Raw genomic sequence first — 23,024 nt, 5'->3', positions numbered from 1 at the left:
TCCCTCCTACCAGACACAGGGTATGAATCCCAAGATAGGGTGGGGTCTATAGGCGGCTCTGGGCAACATCCCGAGCATCAAGTCTTCCAGGGAGAAGAGGCTAATGTCTGGAGCAGTAGGGAGGAGGCCCAGTGAGTGGGCATGGCAACCGAAATCCCGCATTCCCTGCTGGGTCAGTGTGTCCTAGAGAAAGGGCAGGTCTCTGTGTTCCATTTCCCATCTCCGTTCTAATTCTCTTTGGCTCACCATCTGCTGCTGGAGAGGAGTCTGGGGCTGTGAGCCTGGCACATCCCAGGAGACAACAGCCCGTTCTCCCAGGATTGATGTCTACCCAGGGGCACCGTGGTACTGATGGCAGTGGGAGAGGTAGAAGCCAGAGGAAGGGAACTCTAGGCAAAATGAGTGTGTTTGATGTGACATTCACGTGAGAAGTGCAGTGGGATGGGATGTGTTTGGGGGTGCATCTACCCATTTGCTGACAATAGCAGTCCGCTCAGCTGTGGGCCCTCCTACAAGCCCATCTGGGGAGTTGGGGGCCAGAGTGAAAAACGGACTGAATAGCCAATGGCAGCCACCCTGTTTGGTGTTAGAGGCGTTATGAACTGGTATGTGAAATATGGCTACACTCTTGGTTTTAGTTGGAGCTGGAAAGGATTAGAAGACAATTAATAAATCATTTAGTGCCTTTAGTTTAAGTAACTTATTATTACGGGCTGCATATATTTATTACGCTTCACTGAGCAACATTGGCAAATTTCCTTCAAATGTCACACAATTTGTATGCAATTTGTTTCAGAAGGGTTTTTTTTTTTTTAATGCATATATAAATTATTAACCTGAATTCTTCAGGACAGATTGCCAGAATCCTAGCCCCTCCCCCACCAGCCCTTATGAGTCTCATAAAGACTTTCCCCAAAATGATGACGGTGCCCTGTTCCCCCCAGCCCGCCAGCTGAGGGGCTGGGAGAGGAGGCAGAGTGGCTTGCTGTCTCCTTGATCTGCGATGGGGCAGAGACCTAAATCCTGCCTTCCAAAGCTTTAGGGAAAAGGAGAGAAATCAGGCTGGCAGGCTAGGTCTGTCCTTAAGTAGGACTAGGGTCCTGTTGACTCCAGAGCTGGAAGCATTTCAGACACTGACGGTTCCACACTGTTCATTTCATCACTGGACTGGACAATCTGGTCCACATTTTTTCAGGCCTGATTCTGTGGTGTCTTCATGTTTTTCTTGGTGGAGCGGTTTAAAGTTTTGATACGATGACATTTTTAATTGACTCCTGAATTATGACAGCCCCTCTCCCGGAAAGATTCTCATGTGAGTAGCTAGGGATTGGGTCAAAGGACAATCTGACTGGCTTGCCCCTCCCCTCTCCAGGTGCCTTTTCTAACATCTGTACAATGTGCATCTATCGAACACCTCGTGTGCAATAAATAGATGCTCTTGATGTGCATGTGTGCATGTGTGCGTGCGTGTGTGTGTGTGTGTTGTTATTAAACAAGGTCCCTGCCTTCCTCTTGCTTTATGCCCCAGCGTCCACAGGAGTCAATGCCTATTGAGCAAATGAATGAATTCAGGCAGCTTCTGAACAAGCTTCAAAACAACTTACAGGAAGCATGGAAGCATCACGAGGGAGACTCATTTGGGATTTTCCAGATAGCCAAAGCTTTACTTCTTCACATCCTCTGAGGATGTTTTTGGCATCACCAGTGGGCATCCTCCCTATCTTCCTAAGTAAATGATCCTGAACACGGCTGAACCTGATGTGATGACTCACTAGGTTGCCCCTCAGTGCTCTCCTCGGTCAACCCTCCATTCCCTCCTCGCACCTCCTCTTTTATTGCCTCTGTCAGCGCAGGTCTAAGATGCCCGATGCCTGGTCCTGTTAGAAGCATGTACGAAATCAGTCAGAAGAAGCTCTGAGTAAGAGTCTGGGAGTTTCCCTTACAAGTAAGGTTCATAAACTTTAGTGGGAAGATTTTGTGACACGTACTTCGACTGCTCAGAGATTTTTAAAAAATTGTTTTCTTTCTCTAAAATTGTTGAGTTTATGAGCTTACTGACTAGCTTACTCACATGCTGGTGAGGGAGGCTTTTCTCGTCCTGGAAACTACGGCCTGTCTGCTAAGACGCTGTGAGGAGAGTGGTCGGGTTAGTAAAAGCATTTTATCTGTGGGTTTGCTTTCAAGAGGGTCACAGGGAAAGTTCTCTGACTCCATTATTTTAAGCCACCAGAAGGCAATTGAACTATGAGAGGGGCCTCTTGTTTCCTGGGGATTTTGCCCATCAGTCTTGAGAAAGCATCTGCTGTGGCCTGGCTCACCAGCTCCGTCACCCCCTTTGCCCCTGGAGAGTGCTAGCTCTTCCCTCTGCCAGAAACACAGATGCTTTCATGTCTCCCCCTTGAGGGGTGGCCCGGCCTACCTTTCTGCAGCCCGACAGAGGGCCCTCTGAGCAAGTCCTGCCTTCACGGTCCTCTCCGCGTATGGGGAGAGTTGCCTACGCCAGCCTTTGCCACCCGTCAGCTCTTTGGCTGGCAGGTGCCAGGTGGAGACAGTCAGTTGCTCAGGAGAGAGATTGTTCTGGGTAGTTACTGCTAGCAAGGGATCCCATTTTATCTACCTGCCATCAGAGTAATCTGTCCTCTGCTGGAGGCACCTCAGAGGAGCAATGAGCAGGTGAGGCACGGCAGATGGCAGTGCAGCCGGGTGACTCCGGGCTGGAGAGGGAAGCGGCCAGCCTGGGCTCTGGAGGCTGCTGGGGCATGTGCAGTGAACTCAGGAATCCTCCCCCGCCCTCCCCTGTTTATGGTGATATTCGGCCTCCTTTAGGAAACGCACAGTTTTCCTACTCCGTTTGTTCTCAGATTGGTGTTATACCCTGGAGCCAAATTAGTGGCTAAGAACAATTGGAAACAAATGCTCTTTCGGTGTCCCCCTGCTGCGATCTGGGGATCCAGGTGGGGACACCAGCCGAGTGGTTGCCTTTTCCACTGAGCCACCCCTCCGCAGAGAATCAGCATCCCAGAACCATTCAGCACAGCCAAATTCCCTCATAATCAGCCTGTGCTGTGCACATCTGCCTAACCTCAGTTAAACAAGCTGGAGCCCTGTTAAGTTATTTATGAAACAATATTCAGGACCAGCCCCCCGAGGCGAGTTAGGAAGTAATGAATGGAAGTGCTGTTTGGAGAGGCCTGCTCACCAGGGCCTGTGGCTGGCCTGCTGGAGTGCGTGGCTTTCTTCCCCTGGGAGAGACGCACAGACAGTCTTCTTTCGATGGCTGCCATGGTGGGCACTCTTTTCTGACATGTAGGTGTCTGTTGGCTTGGCTTGGACTCTACGGTGAATATTCCCACTGCCTCCAGGACTGGCCTGAGGGGAAGTGGCTGACCCTCCATCTTGCCATTGTCTGGATGTACCTGCCTGAAGTGGGGAGACCCTCATCTGTGGCCCCTACTTAACATGCTGGATGACACCTACCCCCTCAAGCAACCGGTGTCTGTTTCTCCCTTTAGACTATGGACTCCTTGAGGGGAGAGGGATAGATTTGTTGCTCGTTATTGATCTCCAACCTAGCAAAGGGTCTGACACTCAAAACACATTCTGTAAACGAATGAAGGGAGCTACTGGCTGGCTTTCAATCCTGGACTGGTGTGGATAAGTGTCACCCCTCTCCTAATCCGTTTCTGCAGACATGAAATCAGGAGGATGGAATGGATAATGTCTAAGGTTCCATCCAGGTGCAACCGTGCGTGGTTCTGACAACCGGCCCTCCCACTGCCTCTGGGCCGGCTCCTTCTGGATAGGCGCTCCCCATTGTGGCTGAGGTCCCCTCTGCCCTGGTGACGCTAGCTTAGTCATTCCACAGGTTTCCAGTCTGCATCTTGCTCTCTGGTGGCCAGTCTGCCTGTGCTGTTTTCCCCTGACACATCCATCCTCAGTCTGTCACTTTTCTCAGGCACACAATTGAAAGTTCCCTCCCAAGTAAAGCCAGACACAAAATGAGAGCTTCTTGGCCCAAAGAGATGCGTTTGTTCTGCCCTAGGCTGTCCCTCCTGGGTAGGCTGCATATACGCTTCCTTCTGGCCTGGACCCCTCTCCACAAGGGGAATTGAGGGCCTCCTCATTTCTAACCAGAGGAGGGTCAGCCCATAGCACATCACGTCCCTTTATCATGCCCCCTTTATGCCTGCTGCAGAACTACTCTCCCTTCCTTCCTTCCTTCCTTCCTTCCTTCCTTCCTTCCTTCCTTCCTTCCTTCCTTCCCTTCTTTTTAATGTTTTTAATTCATTTTTGAGAGACAGAGAGACAGAGCATGAACGGGGGTGGGGCAGAGAGAGGGAGACACAGAATTAGAGCTACCCTTTCTTTCTGCAACACTCCAACAATAACGATCATCATAGTTACTTGCATGAGAGAAATAATTTCAACTTTTCGGAATATATAATTATTTCGCTTCGTTTTTACAATATCTCTGTGTTGCGGGCAAAGCAGGAATAAACATTTTGATTTACTTGAGGCCTAAGTATTTACTGGTGTCCAGTTCAAGATTTCTGGGAAGCTTAGAACTTTCTAGCTTAATGTGAGCCTAGTGAATATCTCTTCCACCAATTCTTAACCTTCCTGGGGACACGGACAGCCTTGAAATCTTGGTAAAAATGTATAAATCCCTCCATAGAAAAATGTACACACAAATGCCATTCTGGATAAATCGCAAGGGGTTTGTGGACCCCTAAAAATGTAAGATTCCTCTTGCCCTGTTCTAGACACTCAGTTCAGTAGATGAAGAAACTGAGGCCCAGACAAGGTCAAAGACCCCATAAGGTCAAAGGGGCACAAAGATAAGACTGTCTCCTGGGCCCTAAGATGCTTTCCAACACACCAAGCTGCCCACGGCTGCATCGGGTGAAGGGCCCAAAACCCCTCATCATGTTCTCAGCTTCTTATTCCCTTTCCCTTTTAGATCTCCTGCAGTGGATTCGTGGGACTGTCTTTCATCTCAAGCTAGAGAGCGGCCCAACTCTCTACCAGTTGCTTCCTACTTCCCACCAGTTTAAAAACATTTTTTTTCTTTTCTTTTTTACCCTAAATTGTGTCTCATTTATCCAGTACCGGCACTCTGGAATCGCCTTGGCTCAGACGTTTCCACAGGAAAGTTGCCTTTCCTGTCAGCAGACTGGCCTGGGAGCTTCTGTCCCTTTCTGTCTGGCAGCCTCCCCTCTGCATTCTCTCCCCTGGGCCTCAGAGACTTGGGGTTCCCTGCTCTCTCTGTCCGCCCTGGGCTCCCTTAGCCTCACCTTGGCTGTCAGCTGCTTCTCCTCCTGCTCTTTAACATCCCGGGCTCTTTTTTTTTTTCTGAGAAGTTAGTGGTGGTGTGTATTTTTTTTAATTGTGATAGGGGCGCCTGGGTGGTCCAGTTGGTTAAGCGCCTGACTTGAGCTCAGGTCGTGATCTCACGGCTCGTTGAGTTCGAGCCCTGCATCAGGCTCTCTACTGTCAGCACAGAGCCTGCTTCAGATCCTCTGTCCCTGTCTCTCTCTGCCCCTCCTCCCCCACTTAAGTGGGTGCTATCTCTCTCTCTCCCCCCTAAATAAATAAACGTTGAAAATAATAAAATAAAATTGTGGTAAAATGCGTATCACATAAAATTTACCATCTTAACCACTTTTAAGTGCACAGTTCAGTGGCATTAAGTACTTTCATAGTCTTGTGCAATCATCACCACCATCTATGCACAGAACACTTTTTATCTTACAAAACTACAACCTGGTATCTGTTAAACCCTAACCCTGCCTCTCCCTTCCCTCCCGGCCCCATGCAGCTACTATTCTACCCTCCATCGCTACATATATGACTCCTCTGGGTACCTCACGTGAGTGGAATCAGACAGTTTTTGTCCTTTGGTGACTGGATTGCTTCACTTAGCGTCGTATCGCTCCAGGTTTATCCACGTGGCTTTCCTTTGAAGGCTCAGTGATATGTCGGTATCCATATAATGCTTCTGTTCCTCCATTCATCTGTCCACGGACACTATGGTTGCTCCCACCTTCTGGCTCTTATGAGTAATGCTGCTAAGAACAGGGGTGTGCAAACATCTGGGTCCCCCCTTTCAGTTCTTTTGGGTGGAGGCATGTTTTTGAGGTGTCTTAATTATCCTCCACTCTCCCACCAGCCTATTTTTATTTTATTCTTAAACTAACACCTTTTTAAAGTTTATTTATTTATTTTTAAGAGAGAGAGAGAGGCAAGGGCAGAGATTGAGGGGGACAGGATCCGAAGCAGGTTCTGTGCTGACAGCAGAAAGCCTGACACGGGGCTTGAACTCATGAACTGTGAGATCATGACCTGAGTCAAAGGCGGATGCTTAACTGACTGAGCCACCCAGGCGCCCCTTAAACTAACATCTTTTGAATGCAACCACTGGCTTCACCAGGTCTGTGGCATGTGCCTCAAAGGACGCTTTCCCAGAGAGGTTCAGAGGCTCCTTCCTGTCCTCTCTCTCTAAAATGTCCCCGTCCCCTCCCCAGTCACTTCTGCTCCCTTGTCATGCTGCATTCTTCTTCCTAGTGCTTATCACCACTGGACTATATACGTGTGTATAAGTAGTTTGTTTCCTCCGTTAGCATGTGAGCTCCATGAAAGCAGAGACTTTTCTGTCTTCTTCTTATCACCACTGGACTATATACGTGTGTATAAGTAGTTTGTTTCCTCCGTTAGCATGTGAGCTCCATGAAAGCAGAGACTTTTCTGTCTTCTTCATGTTGTATCTTTGATGTCAGGCACAGTGCAGGTACACATGCCTAAGACATAATTTTTAAGTTATTAACTTGAATGATTGAATGAATGAATAAATAACCAAGGCACTATTCCTACCTGTAAAGATCTTACAGTCTGATAGACAGAGAGACGCATTAAAATCCTTGTACCGCGGGGCATGGGAGGGTGAGGGGGTTCCTGGGTGCCTCCGTTGGTTGAGTGTCTGACTCTTGATTTCTGTTCAGGTCATGATCTCACAGTTGTGGGGTCCAGCCCCATGTCAAGCACGTCTCTGAGCATGGAGCCTGCTTAGGATTCTATCTCCTTCTGCCCCTCCCCCACTTATGAGTGCTCTCACCTTCTCTCTGTCTCTCAAGATAAATAAACAAACAAACAAATAAATAAATAAATAGGGGCACCTGTGTGGCTCAGTTGGTTCAGCACCTGGCTCTTGATTTTGGCTGAGGTCATGATTTCACGGTTCATGATTCTCTCTCTCCCTCTCTCTCTCTACCCCCACCCCCCTCCGCTATCTCCTTCAAAATAAATAAATAAACTTTAATAAATAAATAACAAAAAATAAAAATAAATAGATGAAATGGTTGTATGGCAAAATATAGGGGCTCTGAGGGGTGTGTAGGGAGCCCTGGCCATGGCTCTCAGACCGCCCTGGAGAGGTGGCCCAGGAAGTCCCTCCATGTACTCGGCAGATTTTCCCCTCTGATAGAAAGGCCCCAATTGTCGAGCAGCTATAAACTCATTTTCCCACCAGTCTCCCCACCACCTCATGACATGATACTGTTATCATCAGTCTCTGGGCAAAGAAATCAAGATGGAGTGAGATTAAGGAACTTGCCAAGGCCGTGAAGCTAGTGAGTGAGGCAGGTTTGGAATCTGACTTCTCTTTTTTTTTTTCTTCTTTTGTCAAATATTTGTCTCTTCCTTTATTAAGTTTCTTCGCAAAAATTACAGAAGTGACGGTGCTCCCTGCACCGGCAACAAGGCTAAGATGTGCTAAAAACGGTGTGCCTTCGTCCCTGTCTTTCCAGTGCCCCATCCGCACCAGTGTGAACACCCTGGGCCACCCCTTCCACGCTGCCTCCGTGCTCCCATAAACACATGCAAAGGGATCAACTCGTCCTAGAGTTTTCTCTGTTTTTATAAACTTGGAATCACTCCACACACATCCTCTGCTACTTACTTTTGTTATTGTGAACGTTATGGCCATTTTGCCTGGCAAAAGGTGTCGGTCGAACTCATTCTTTTTAATGCCCTCATGTATTTACAGTATGGTTGTACCAGGAGTTATCCAGCCATTCCCCTATTGGTGGACATCCACGTTGCTTTAGACTTTTCCCCACGATAGATGCTGCCACATTATCCCTGTGCACCTGCCACTTTTTCCCTGTAGGATACATTCTCAAATTGGGGCTGCTTGGTCAGTCAGTGTATTCTCAATGACAGTAGATTCCATATACTATTTTCCCAAAAGATAGTAGTGACCCAATGTCATGCTTTTAACCAGTACATCTTCTAGGCCTGACTGTCCCCACCCTTCTTCCTTTCCTGCTTTTCCTCAGAGCCCAGTACCCTCAAACTCATCCCAGCCACTTCCAACCTGGCCCAGGACTCTCCAGGAAGGTGGGAGGGACACCTCTTCCTCCTCTCACCTGTGACTGCACCTGGGTCTGGGCATTGCTTGGTCCTCTCCTTTGGCCAGTGAAGACTGGTGGTTAGGAAACCTGGATTGTAGTTCTAATTCTGTTTGACCTTGGGCAAGCCACTTAACTTTTCTGTACGTTGGTTTCTTCATTCATAACTTGAAGGAGGTGGGGCTAGATGATCTGTAAAGCCCTCCCTCTCTCCAGATGACCTTCCCAGTTTGACACACCCACAGAGCTGGCTCTCCCAAGTGGAGCACTGGGGGTCTGTCTGCTCTCTGGGTGCCAGGGAGTGGGTGGGTGCTGAAGACAACCCAGAAGAGCCTTTCCACTGCTAACTTCCCTCAAAAGACTTTCCTGCAGGCTTGACTGCTTGTTCTGCCAGGAAGTGGTAGGTAGGCTGGGGATTCTGGAGCCAGAGTGAGATAGAGCTGGGTTAGAACCCAACGCAGCCGTATTTCAGCTGCATGACCTTGGGCGGCTTGCCTCACCTCTCTGCGCCTTGACTTCCGAATCCGTTAAATGAGCAAGATAAAATGGCCTCAGTATTCTAGAGCAGGCTCTAATACAACGTTCTGCGATGACGGAAACGTACTCCATGTGAACCTTCCAGTACAATAGCCACCAGATACGTGTGGCTGTCGAGCTCTTGAAATGTGGCCGGTGAGGCTGAACCCTGAATTTTAAATTTTACTTCATTTTAATCAATTAGGATTTGAATTTAAAAAGCCACACGTGGCCGGCAGCTACCTTGTTAGACTGCGCAGCCAGCGATAGAAGATGAACATTGGATCCAGTGATACAGTATATAGAAAGTGCTTAGCTGGCCCAGTGTCTGGCACATAGTAAGCACTCAATAAATGTTTGCTATTATTAGGTATTATGTGTCTTGCTTTCCGGCCCACCACGCCTCATGGCTCTCAATGACACCCCATACCGGCTGTCCCAGAGTCACCTGGGGGAAGGAGGGAGAGAGGGAAGGTGTTGCTGTGGTGGTGCCTGTCAGTAATGAGCCTTGCACTAAATGTTTCTGGTCTGCTACTTTCCCTGGAGGGTCATGTGAGCCAGAGTGGTATGTGGCCTGCTTTGCAAGTGATTAACATGGTGTAAGCAATCTGCATAGAGAGAAAAAAACCCTCCGTTGGTATTCCATTATTCTATTAGAGTTTCAGAGCCGGGATTAAGTGGACATGATTTCTTCCTATGGGCCATTAATTTTGTTTTATTGCTGGTCTGATGGCCATTACCCTTTTTTGCCAATGCATTCCCCCATTAGGTTTGTACAATTAACAAAATATGTGCTGTTAGGGCTTTGATAGGAACAGTGGGATGGAAATAAAGGGAGGGGGTACGGCCGCTCCTGAGCCGGGGTGGGGAGAGGCTGGACCCAGGGGTGGGGCCTCAGGAATAAAGCGGGCGGGGCTTCTTCAGCACCTGCCTTGTAGCCGTTGGCATTCCAGGAGAACCGCCCTAGGACCTTTGCCGTCTGTCTCCAGGCTAGGAGTGGCGTTGCCCAGGTGGGAGGGAAGGACACTCAGGTGGGCCTGCCTGGTAGTGCTGATATTTTCCTGAATCCTGTCATCCACCCTCCCGCTGGCACCACACAGCTGAGAACATAATGAGCCACCCACCCCTGTGCTGTCACTTTGAACCCGAACCTCTTCAGCAGGCAGAATAAGTCAGCCTCTAGGTGTCTGACCCTGTGACGGGAGAGACTTCCAGGGTGACATCTGCCTTCCCTCAGGGGAAACAGGAGGACCCGTGCGTGATTAAAAGGGGGTGACTCAGGTGCCTGGGTGGCTCAGTCAGTTAAGCATCTGACTCTTGATTTCGGCCCAGGTCATGATCTCACTGTTCGTGAGTTCGAGCCCCGTGTCAGGCTCTGCACGGAACCTGCTTGAGATTCTCCCCCTCTCTGCCCCTCCTCTGCTCACACTCTGTCTTTCTCAAAAGTAAATAATAAATAAAAAACTATGAAAGGAGGTGGCCAATACTCAGCATCGTCTAGTGATTGCCATGTGGAAATGTAGGACTGGCATTGTTAGGTCACCTGACCTTTGGAGAAAAGTTAGAAATACAGATGGTTAAAATTTGAAATTTACCACTTTTGAGATGTTGGCGGAATTTATAAAAATTCCAGACAGGCAAGAGTCCATGGAGGGACTGCCAGTTGGCAACGCCTGTCAGACAATGAGGCGTCATGGAAGGGTTTTAAGGAGGAGTGGCCACGATCAAATTTGTGTTCCAGAAAGATGCCAGGCTGAGGGGAGGTGGTACACGGGCAAAAATGGGGTGAGGCTGGAGGCCGGGAGACCAATTAGGGCCCTGGAAGAGAGAGAAGGCCTAAGGCAGGTCGACGACGATGCCGTGGGGAGAAGGGCAGTGAGACTCCTGACGGAGAATCAGCAATCCTCCGAGGATGTCCACAGGGCCAGGAGGCTGCCCTGTGAGCAGGTCCAGTAGCTCCTGAGGGTTTGCCTCTGTAGAGGGCCCCGCCGCCCTGGAAGCCCCCACTGCACTCCCATCGGATGCAGACAGGTCATGAGGGCCTCCGGGTCCTTCTCCTGTGTATGAAAGTCGTTAGGATTAGCCCACCAGGGTCAGCATTCCTTAGAGGGGTTTATATGTGAACCTGTACTTACAGGTATGGGCCCAAGATTAGAGGCCCGGGGAGCATGACCCAGGGAGTTCTTCCATTCCCTCTGCAACAGGGTGACCAGCACGGCCCGTGGCCCAAGGGGCCGAAGACAGGTGTGGCATTAGCATTGGCTCTTACCAGGCTTCAAGAAAGTCTGCACCTTCAGTGAGGGCTGGTGGGGGTCGGGGGTGGGGTGGGGTTTGCATCTCAGAGCCAAGTATTTAGTGCCAGGTAATTTTATCCGTTTTCAGCTACCTAGTTATTGTGTGATTTAGAGCCTGCTGGTCAGAGCCTACAGGGCTGTCACTGACAACCTCATTCAACAAGTGTAAATAAATAATTGGAAGCTCTTGCCGGGTGATGGGGGAGCAGAGGTGGAACAGAGAGGGTGATGGGGGGAGCACAGGTGGAACAGAGAGAAGCCTCGGCAGTGAGGTGGGGAGACACGGGACACACCGTCTGGATGGATGGGTGGTCCTTCAAGGGTTTCCTTCGGAATGGTCTCTTCACGTTTTATCTTTCTTGGAAGTTTTGCTCTTATGCCTGTGGATGGCCTTTCAGAGAAGAAGAGCATCCAGAGAGACTCTCGGTGCCCCAGAATGGGTTGTCATAATTTGTCCTCATCCCAAAGGTCTGGCTGGGGCAAGACCTGAAAAGCTTGTCATGGGCAGTGGGATAAATGCAGAAGGCCTCAATCTTCTTGATTTGCCTCTCATTCTCCTTTTCCATTCAGTTGCTGCCTGCCTTAGCTCAGAACACAAAAAGACAACAAAAATCCTCATTTATTAGTATGTTCCAGGCAGCTCTAGGTGCATCATCTCATTTAAAGATGCTACTATTGGGGCCCCTGGGTGGCTCAGTCGGTTAAGTGTCCGACTTCGGCTCAGGTCATGATCTCACAGTTCGTGAGTTCGAGCCCCATATCAGGCTCTGTGCTGACAGCTCAGAGCCTGAAGCCTGCTTTGGATTCTGTGTCTCCCTTTCTCTCTGCCCATCCCCCCGCCTCTCGCTCTCTTAAAAACTAAATAAACATTTAAAAAAATTTTTTAAAGATGCTACTATTAACCCCCTACCTTTTAAACAGGAGAAAATTGAGGTTTATAGAGATTAAGGTTAGGTTAACGATGGACCTAGGTTTGAATCCAGAACTATCTGGTTCCCACATCTTTACTCTTAACCAGGGTGATATACTGAGGTGCCTTAGCATGAGACTTAGAGCCCTCCCTGGCAGGTTAGTCTGGGCAACCTCACAGGTATATAGATATCAGATGGAATTTCGGTTTAAGGATTATCTAGTAGTCTAACCATATCATTTTGCCTATGGGGAAACTGAGGCATGGAGGGGGTAAAGTTTCTTGTCCAAGATCGCTCAGTAAGTTAATGACAGAGTGAGGGCGTGAACCCGTGTCTGGTGAACACCCCAGGCCTAGTGTTAGACTCATGTTCTATGTGTTCTCTGTGTTAGACTCATGCCCTTGCTAAGCCCTAAGTTCATCTCTCTCCAGCCTTCCAGCTTTCCTGGGCATGCTCCACGGGTGCCACTCAGCTCTCCTGGAGCATGTGCTACCTCCTGCAGGAAGCTTTGTTCTGTCCCTCTTCTACCTCATTCCCAGACAAACATTCAACAACTCGTTCCTCATTAACCACTTCACAAGTTTCCTCATATTTATAAATGTGAGTGGTCAGTCTCATTTATAGTTCCATTTTATTTTCATGGTGAGCAAGACAGGCCTGAGTTTAAATTCTGGTCCTATTATTGCACGGCTGCTTGTCTGAAGGCTTTTGACATGAACCCTTGCCTGCCAGGACCACACACTGCTGGCTCTGGAAGGCTCTAAAATACATGACGCATAGGTGGTTCCCCAGCATGTGTCCGGGATCAGTGCCAGTTAAAGTAGACTTTTCCACGGATCACGAGTGAAAACTAAGGACAGCATGGAGAGGTCACATATTAACACGTGTGTGCACACATGTGTGTGTGCGTGCATGTGTGAGAGAGAGAGAGAGCAGACAGACAAAGAGAGAGAGGCAGAAAGAGAGGGAGAGGGAATGCATTCCATGATGCTGTATTTATTCAATTCAAAGAATGGTCCTGTTACTCCCCTTACTTTGGGGGTTGAGTTACTTTACGAAATGATGATAAATGAAGACAGTATCAATGTTTTATCAATATAGAAGTCTGTCAACCCTATCAGACTCCTAATTTTTTTTTAACCTTTCATAGATGGGTGAAGCCATGTCTGGGAGACCGTGGTTGGAGCACCTTCTCACCCAGTGCAGATTCTCCTTCCAGGGTTGGGGAGGTCACTACCTTCTGAGGAAGCCTAGCTCATTTTTGGATGGTTCTCATTGCTAGAGGCTTCTTTCTTATATCGAAGTGAAGGTTGACTTCCTCTAACATCGACCAGTTAGTCCTAATCTTATTGTCTAGTGTAACACAGTCCTTCTTTCATACATGTCTTAATTAAAGGGAAAATATTATTAGAGGGGTCGGGGCAAGGGGGTTCCTCTTCTTTGTGTCATTTCCTTGTTGAAAAACTTTCAATGGCTCTCTACCAGCTCCTTACCCCCAGCCTGGCCTCTTGGCCTGACACTCAGAGCCTTAGATGCTCTGGCCCCATTTGGCTTATTCAGTGTTGGTCTCTCCTGGTTGCTTTCAGGCAAAACAGCCTCTGCCTTGTCCCAGGGCACTCCCATGCTGCCCCCCTCTCATCCATGCCTGGATTGCTCCCTTTCCACGAATGCCCTCTTGCTCCCTTCTGCTGGCCAAATCTTGCCAATCTCCAAGGCCCCATGCAAGTTCTCCCTACGCCCAAATACTTCTTGAGCACCTCAGCTCTCGCCAACTTCATTTCTCTGTGGAGAGAGAATTATAGTCCCTACCACACAGCTCAGCACTACTGTGCATATAGCCTTGTCTTGCACAATATCTGGTGATGTTCCGTATGGGTAATCTTATTTCCCGAATGACGTGGCAGCATTTTCATAGCAGGACCCATCCGTGGGATTTTATTCCTGCTGCACCTAGCCAGCGTCGATCACGGAGCAGACACTCATAAGCATGTGCTGGGTTTTTCTTGTTGTTGTTGCTCTATTTCCAGAAAGAGAATTAAAAGCAGTCACATTTTTTTATCTTTCCAGTCCTTCCCTCATCATTCTTCTCCATCTAGCCCAACTGCACTCTTCACCTTTCCTTGAAATTTCTCTCTTCCATCCAGATTTTCCATAATCCTGCCATAAACAACAACCTGGGCTTTGTGGTTTCCTAGTTTTTCACAGCCTTCCCCATGTAGGTTGCAAGCTTTCACAGGGGCCGTTCAGCTCTGTCCCTCTGCATGGGGTCTCCCTTCAGACGGGAGGCATCAGTAAATGATTATTGCCTTGGTCAGCTCAGGGCTCTCAACAGCCATGAGCCTGTTTTTCTCCGGGATTCCTATAGGGAAGGGGATGAAACTCGCAAGAAATTGAGGCAGCAAGCAGGTAAGAAGGGAGTGATCCTCTCTCTCTGTCCTGGTTAGCTGTCTAAACAATGATCATTTTGCACCAAGAGTGCCTGGATCGGGAAGTTTTCCCACTCAGGACTGTGGGAATAGAGCTGTAGTCCTGTGCTGCTCCTGAGCCAGAACGACTCCTGAGTTTACCCTCATCCCACGTTGGCTCTCAGAGCTCTCACTCAGCAGAATCATACACATCTATAAAAAACGTTTTCTTTTATTGACAGGTGAAGTCTGGAGCAGGATTCTGAGGCTTTCTGTCCTCCATGCCGCTCACCAGAAAAGGGACTGTGAACTGTAAGTAACTTTGATTGGTGTTTCCAGGCTGACTCAATAAGGTTACGGGTTAAAGACCAGCCCTGAACCTAATCTTTAACAGTCATGCAATTGTGCAAGAGAAATCCTCAACAATGAGCTAGTCAGAATGTAAAATACAGTGGACTTCTAATTAGATTAGGTCTGAATGTGACAAAGAAGCCCTGTAATATGACATCCTATTTAATTAGACTTTATTGATTGTGCATTAAGGTGGACCTGATGTGTTATGTGTGTCATGAGTGTTGGAGAGGGAAGCTCTTGAGTTTGCAAGGCCAACCCAGACCCCAGCCATTGTCATCTGTGGGCTAAGCTGGGGAGTCAGGGAAAGCCCACACTGGCTTTGACACCTGGTTGATTTCTAGGGCGGCGTGAGGGAGGGGAAGGGGGACACTGCTGGTGGCAATGATAACACCACCTTAAGCTCACGTGCTCATTTTGGCTCTCCCGCTTGGCAAAAGTCTACCTGCAGGACCCAGCCTAAGTCGAGCCTGCTCCACGAACCCTTCTTTAGTAAGTTCATCTAGAAGTGATTTCTCCCTCTCCTGAAGTTCTTCTGTGCTCACATGGCAACCTCCCCCCTGACCGGCATCTTCCTGCACGCCCCCCAGCCGGGCTGTGAGCTCCTGGAGGGCAGTCTGGGATTCCGGGGTCTCCATATTCCCACTGCACCCTCAACCTGGTCTCTGCTCAGCAGATGTTAGCCAGAAGACTGGGTCGCCCGGGCTATGTAGTTTCCCCACCCCGCTTCTGGGGCTACCGGAGGCTGGGCTGCTGCCGCGCCTTTGATAGTACATTGGCTTCCAACCAGTCCATGGAATTATAAATGATTAACCGTTATCAGCGCACATCTTCACCTCTGTGTAAAAATAGATTGACTGTAATGAGTATTTGAATAAATCATAAGAATGGCCGCCATGCGATCGTCTAACATCCTGCCGATGGCTGCCCGGTGAGTGAGCAGGGCGCCGGCCCTCCCGCCTAATGGCCTGCGATTCAGTGCTGGTCGCCTCTGTGATTGACGGGCTGCGGCTCCCAGGGCACCTCCTCCACAGCCCAGGCTCTGGAGTGGTCGGATCCCCGGGCCCCAGTGGGAGGGGAAAGGTGGGGGGTGGGCAGGGAAGGGTGCCTCCCTCCATCCTGTTCCGGGAAAGCCTACCTGGGAAATGCAGCTGGGGGCTGGGGGAGCCAGCGTAGATAGACCTTGGTGAGAATCTTGTCTCCTCGCACTGGAGGTTAAAGGGGCCTCATAAGTCAAGTCAAGTATGAGAGAAGCAAGCTGAGCGTGAACCTTAATGAGAGTGGAGAGTGGGGGAAAAGATGTGCATGTTCCCTCCCTGTGGCCGAGGGCCCCCCACACGTGTCCAGGGGAAGCCCCCTCACTTAGGAACACGCTCTTGGACCTGCATTGAGAGATAAGAGCATGAGGACCCTGCCTTTTGGAAGGAAGGGGGGGGGGGTGGGCTCAGAGGGCCTGGAGCCACTTGAGGAGGGAATAGTCTGAGTGAAGACCTGTGAAGGCTGGATTTGAGAGGGAAGCGGCAAACATTCTGTTTCATTCCAGCGGTGTTCCAGTTACTGTGGCTGTGTAACAAGCCACCCCAAAAGTTAGTGTCTTAACAGTGTTTTTTATGTGCATATTCTGTGAGCCAGGAATTCAAACAGGGCACGATAGGGACAGTTTGTCTCTGTTCCGCTGGGTCTGGGATCTCGGCTGAGGCAGGTGAAAAGCTGGGTGCTGGAATCAACTGAAGGCTCATTCACTTATAATTCGGGGGGCTAATACTAGCGGTTGGCTGAGATGTTAGCTGGGCCTGCCGGCCAGGCCCACATGACTGCTCCAGGTGGCTTGGGCTCCTTCTCAGCATGGCGGCTGAATGCCAGGAAGGGAGCACCCTGAATGAGAACAAGAGCCGGGTGGGAGCTGCATTGCCGAAGTCAAGCAGCATTACTTCCACCATGTTCTCTTGGGTGGGGCAGTTACACAGGCCTGCCTCAATTCAAAGAAGGGAACATAGACATCCCTGCCATCATGACTCGAAGGATGAGTGTCAACAGCACATGAAAGGAGGAGATAGGGATGGGATATATGCTGTTGCAACCATCTTTGGAGAGCACAATCTACCACAACTGGTACTTGGCGAGTCTGACATAGTATAGCCTCATAATTTCCACAGACAGGCTGAAGAAACCCCCATCCTTGGGCATCAAACTGTCCCTCATGTCACGGAATGTCTGGGTTTAAAGCCCCTCCCCCCGAGAAGCCAGGCTAGGCTTCCTCCCAAAGCGGGACCCCCCCAAGGACATGCTGGAGTTCGGAGTTCCTGCAGCTGGCGGAAGCTTCCATATTAGCGTCCATTTCCGCAAAAGTAGTCCAGTTTGCAACTCACAGCTTGAGGTGCCAGGTATGGTGGGACACTTAGATCTGTGACCAAGGATTTCTCAAGCCTAGAGCCTTCATTCAAGGCTCCCCACACCCCCAACTCAATGGCCTTCCAAGCTGGGGGAGGTTTCAGCCAAAGATCAGGACTTAAGAGGCTACTGGGGCTCTGTAGAGGACTGGGGAAATTTGGGCAGCCTTTCCTATCTGATCCCCGTGTCCTCTCTTTTTCCTGTCCTTCTGCCACACATTATAACCTGTGCCATTAAGGGACCAGACCCCCTTTCCTTTGTCATTTTACTGACATGGACGCAGCTGAATTTTGGAAGAGAATCTGAGTGCCTGGATGCCTTGTTGTGACTTAAGAGGATAGAAACAAAACTCAAGCAACAGAAGAGTGGAAACAACCAATTCATTTCTCCAAAGGGCTGAGATATGAGAATGGCTAATGCTGAAAGGGTGGGAACAGGGAGGAGAGGGATAAGGGGGCTTGGTTTTGATAAAAAGGTGCTGGAGTTGGGAAATGTAGGTCAGGAAACTAAAGTTTAATTTGGACAAGTGAAGGAACTGATAAAAACGTAAAGATCATTTGTATTTTCAAGACTCCAACTTGGAGGTGGGGGGATTGGATCTGAAGCCCCAAAGTGAGTTTGGATCCTGGCTTAGCACCTTTGTGACCCAGGCATATCTGCCTGGGCTTCAGAGCCCTCATGTCCAGAATGGAGATGGGATTGTCTACGCTTCCCAGGTCTGCTGTGGGGACTGGAGGGAAGCCAGCATGCGAAAGCACTAAAGCCATTCTTGGCACACAATAGCTACTCAAAAAACGGTTCAGTCATTTCATCCACCCAGTAAATAAATAAAAAGTGGAGTTGGAAAGATTGTCCCTCTCCATTGCTCCTGACAGGGATGGTCAAGAATCTCTCCTTTAACTGTATCCTCCATAAAAGTTCACTCATAAACTATTGATATTTTAATAATACACATTAGCATCTTGCCCTTTGACAAATGAATATTGAATGAGCAATAAAGAGGCAAAAGAGTAACCAGATTTAGGGCTGGCTGCAGGGAAGCTGGGATCTTATGTAGTTGTCAGAGGGAATATGCCCCTTTCCAGGCACCTTGTGACTCATCTCTCTCCCCAGTGACCCCTAGGAAACAGCTTTGTAAAGAGCGCTCAGATTCTAGCCCCGCCCAGTGTGAGCAGGATTTCTCCTACCATTTCTTTCACTTGGCTGGAGGGGACTTGGAAGAAGAGAGGAAAAGTCATTAAAGAGCTGCTAAAGGCATGGATGTTTTGTCCACGTGTGAAACACCTTAGATCTCTCCATTACCTCTGCTAAAGGTGCCGACCTCTTCCTGATTCGAGATCTCCCGCTCCACAAATTGAAAAGTCTAGAGACAGTGAGTGCACCCACCCCCAATCAGGTGATGAGCTTAAGAAATGTAGCTGGGACACAGGGGTGCCAGAGCACCTGGCGTGGGGGTCCCAAACAGACTGAGTTCAGCCACTGGCCCTTGACGAAATTCAAAGGCAGGGAGAGGAGCAGTGGTGACATAAGAAAGGCATTTATTTCAGCGAGGCCAACACCAGGAAGACAGTGGCCCAGCATCTCAAAGACCGGCTCCACAATGCTGAAAATAAGAACATAAGGAAAATGTGGGACAAAGGTCGGTGGGTACACGCAGGTGGGCGGTAAAGGTCAGGTCCATCACTGTCTTGGGGTCAATCACAGGAGTCTTGCTGGTGTCAGGACAGTTGTTCTTGCTTGAGGGGGTAGTTTTGGTTCCCATCACGGGATGCTTTGTGCACAGGGTCGTTTGAGTTAAGAGATGAGCTGGAAAGAACTTAATCAGTTAGGAAGTACAGACTGAGATCGAAATGGAGGTAGCTGAAGTCCTCTTTCAGAAATAACTCACACTAGTTCTACCCGCCTCTCGCCCTTTCTCCTCCAAATCTTGATTGGGGCAGTTGCAAAGGCCTATGGGGGGTGTGTTAAGGTTTGTAAGACAGAATTCCCTGCCTCTTGCAGCTCCTGTGCCCAGCCCCACTGCCATAGCCTCCAGTATCTCGTGGCCTCCATCTGGGCTGGGAGTCCTTGAGTGTGCAGAGAACAGTGACAGGGGCTCTTCGTTGGTCCGGCTTAATTGGTGTGATTTAATGGCGTTTCTGGCGGATTCAGATTTATACGGCTTTCTGAGCTGCAAATCTGCTTTCTAAATGTAGAATTTTTGTGGAGTGGTAAAAAATAATGGCTGTTCTGTGATTCCTGCCTCCCGAGCTAGGAGATTGCAATTTACATTATGCAAATAGACATTATGCAATCAAGGCACTTTAGCAGGAATCTGGCGGCAGAGCGGCCGCTGATGAGATGCCGAGGTCTGCAGCCCCAACTGAGGGGCTCTGCAAGAGCGGAGATGAAGTGGGGAGCGGGTGGAGCCGGCGGGAGGAGGCAGAGTCTGTTCCGGCTGGCCCAAGGAGGCAAAGTGGAGCCTGCCCAGAGATGAATGCATCCAGGGAGCTGCCAAAGCGACTCTCTCAATTAATGGCTTTGTTTAATCATACCCCCTGTCCAGAGGAGTATTGTCTTACGGATAATTTCGTTTGCCTAACGAGATTTTGCTAATTAAATCTCCTTTCAGTTGGTGTGACTATGCCTGCAGGAGAGGGGGCTATTTGGAGTCTTCTCCATAAACCTTTCTGGAGAGGAGCTGAGAAGGAGGGGAGGGAAGGAAGGGAGGGGAGAGAAGAGGAAGAAGGGGAGGGAGAGACTTCCTGCTGTGAGCAGGACTGGAGAAGCTTTGAGGGTTTGGGAGCTACAAGCTGGCTGCCGCCACCCACCCGGCCTTTCTGTCCTGTTGGGTAGAAGCGCAGACTCATAAATCTTTGTTCCACCCGAGGGATTTCCCCTTTTTTTCTTCCTCTCTGGCTCCTGTCACCTCTGCTGTTATCCCTTCTCAAGTTCTTCCCAAATCCCCAGGAGATCGCGAGGGATTCCCAAGTACTGCGTGGTGGTGGTGGTGGCAGTGGTGGTGGCAGTGGTGGTAGAGGGATGGTGGCCATGTGGGAACCCTCCCCTTGCTCTTGCCGGTAGCCAGCCAGTCTGGCTCTTCGGAGAGGAGAAATCGCTCCCAAATTGACCATTTCTCCAGGGATAATTGCGTCAATCAAAGAGGAGAATACCTCATCAAATTCATTTATCATCAGAGTCGGCCAAGGATAACCTCCTATATATGGAGGAGCCTAGTGCTGCGCCTGAATAGTGGGAGCCTAATTAAGACTGTTGTATCTGGCCAGTCACGCCTGTGCCCCGCAATCCCCAGTGGTGCTTTGCTGACCGTAGCCTACTTGGCCTGATTTACCGTGGCCTTCACAGCTCAACCCTGTCTACTTTTCCAGTTTCATCTCCTACCCCCCATGCTGTTCCTTCTTCCCTGCTACTTACAGACACTCAGACACATGAGCACATTCCTACTCCTGATACCCCAAATACACCTAGTTGCTCAGTTCCCCTCAGATACTCTGTATAACTTCACACCTCAGTGCCTTTGCACTTGCCATTTCCTCTCTCTGGAATCTCCTTGACCTGGTAACCCCTGTTCCTCTTGCAATACCCAGCTCACATATCTCCTCTATGACTATCTCCTTATGGAGCTTCCCCCAGCTTTTGTGAAATACTGCTGCACTCCTTCTTTTCATCTATGTCATTATAGGACCTTAAATATAGTTACTTGTCTGTCTATCCAAGTTAAGGACTGAATCTTATTCTTCTCCTATCCCAGTACCTAGAACAAGGCCTGACCATAACAGGCACCCTACAAGGTTGGTTGAATGAAAAAAGGAATGAATGCACCTAGGAGAAGAGGGTGGGGTGATGGAGAGGTACTCCCTGGTAAGTCCTTGAAGCCCCAGGACGTACAATGGCAGTAGGAAGTCAGGAGATTGATTTCTGTTGAGATTCTGCAAAGTTGCCTGTCCATTACCTTTACTTCCTGGGTGGGGAGGCACTACCTCTGTGGGCTAGCTCATGCACTACGTGTGTCAGCACCTCCTGTCACACATCCTCACATAGATCCTGTGAGGTGGGGATTGGTTTTGCTGAGGGAACCGAGACTAATATATCCACATCAGGAAGCAAAGCAGTGGTCAGCTGTCACTGGGCCCACTGGCTGGGTCCCAACAGGATCTACCTCTAGGCAGGTAAAAGCTATGCTTTCCAGTGTCTCTCCCCATTTACCCATCCATCCATCCATCCATCCATCCATCCATCCATCCATCCTTCCATCCATCCATCTTTCCATCCATCCTTCCATCCATCCATATATCCATTCATCCACCCAGGCATGCATCCATCCATCCATCCACCCATCCATCCTTCCATCCATCCATATACCCATTCATCCACCCTTGCATGCATGCATCCATCCTTTCATCCATCCATCTTTCCATCCATTCATCTACCCATGCATGCATCCATCTGTCAATCCATCCACCCTAGAAGTGTATCACATCCTTGCTGCCCATGACACCAGGGCTCACACAGTGCTGGAACGCCTGTATGTCTGTGTGGTGTGCTATATAGGGTGGGGAGAAACTTAGACCCCACGGGGCAGCCTCTCCCTGGATCTGGACTGTTACCCAACTAGCGGTGGGGATGTCAGGTGTGGAGGAGTCTGCATTCCGTGCTGGGGAGCATGGGGACGGTCCAAGAGAAATGGCTCCTATCTTCACGTGTGATAAGGGTATGTGTATGTTACATGTGCACGTGCAGGCTGTAGGTGAGTGAGCATGTGAGTGTGTGTGAGTGAGCATGTGAGTGAGCGAGGCAGTGTTTGTAGAGAGCGGCTTTGTGTTTGCCTTGGTTCCTGAGTTTCAGTGCTTTGCTTTTTGCCCTGGTGTTTTCCTATTGGTCCAGATACATCTGTCAGGGTGCTTCTCTGCAGCTAGGCTTTTATTCATCTTAATATGCCCACCGTGCTCTCGATGCTCTGAGTCTGAAGTATTTCTTGGTACATAATAGGTGTTCAACCAGTGCTCCGGGATGCACTGAATGGTTGAATGGCTGAATGATTGAATGAGTGCACAAGTATGCACTCTGGTGTTAGTTAGACCTGACTTTGAGCCTTAGTACTGTTATTTGTGTTGCTGAGACCTTGGGATCAATTTTCTCATCCAGAAAGTGAGAATACTGAAACTACCTATTCTATCTTTCTCAAAGGGCTGTTGGTAGAGGATCGTAAGAGGTCTGTGAAAGTGGTTTATAAACTATGGAGCACTATGCAAGTATAAGAGGTTGTTATTATAATGGTTATTACACTTGAAGTGATCATTGTGTCTGAAAATTAGGGATTCTGTTTTCAAGAATATAAAACCATCCTGGCCTGATTTGAACTCTGAGATTTACAGAGCAATCATTATAGGAACTGATTCCAGGTTTGCCCAGCTGTGGGAACTCTCAAGGGGCTGGGGTGGGAGGCAGGGGCTGGTGAAAACTGTCCATCTTCACTTCATGCCACCCGTCTCCCAAGTGGACCCACACAAAGGTCTCTCCTGAGTCTCTGAAATTGCCTAGACTTCTATGCCTCATTATCTTTGCAAATGCTGTTCCCTCTGGCAGTAATGCTTGTCTCCTTTTCTCCACCCTCTTCTGACCCTCTCATGCCGCCAAGTTGCCGCACTGTCCCCAGGCTCCCAGGCTACCAAGTCTGCCTCTCTGAAGGCATTTATCACAGTGTCCCTGGGACTGTTAATATCTGCCTCCCTGGCCTCGGCTTGCATTTCT

The 23,024-nt window shown here is 49.3% G+C and overlaps 1 protein-coding gene across 7 annotated transcripts in view; it reads left to right on the top strand.

Annotated features, from left to right (window-relative positions):
* PKNOX2 (PBX/knotted 1 homeobox 2) overlaps window positions 1-23,024 on the top strand; it is a 280,787-nt gene that overhangs the window by 73,022 nt on the left and 184,741 nt on the right. For all 7 annotated transcript variants that reach the window (XM_086678763.1, XM_086678761.1, XM_086678762.1 and 4 more), the window contains exon 2: window positions 14,774-14,843. The gene's annotated coding sequence lies outside the window, so the exon portion shown is untranslated. The remainder of the gene's footprint in view (window positions 1-14,773; window positions 14,844-23,024) is intronic.

Source organism: Puma concolor, chromosome D1 (genome assembly GCF_028749965.1).
Source record: "Puma concolor isolate L17-30 chromosome D1, mPumCon1.1.hap2, whole genome shotgun sequence".
Taxonomy (NCBI): domain Eukaryota; kingdom Metazoa; phylum Chordata; class Mammalia; order Carnivora; family Felidae; genus Puma; species Puma concolor.
The sequence above is the reverse complement of the archived record's forward strand: the minus strand, read 5'-3'. Positions and strand labels throughout refer to the sequence as shown.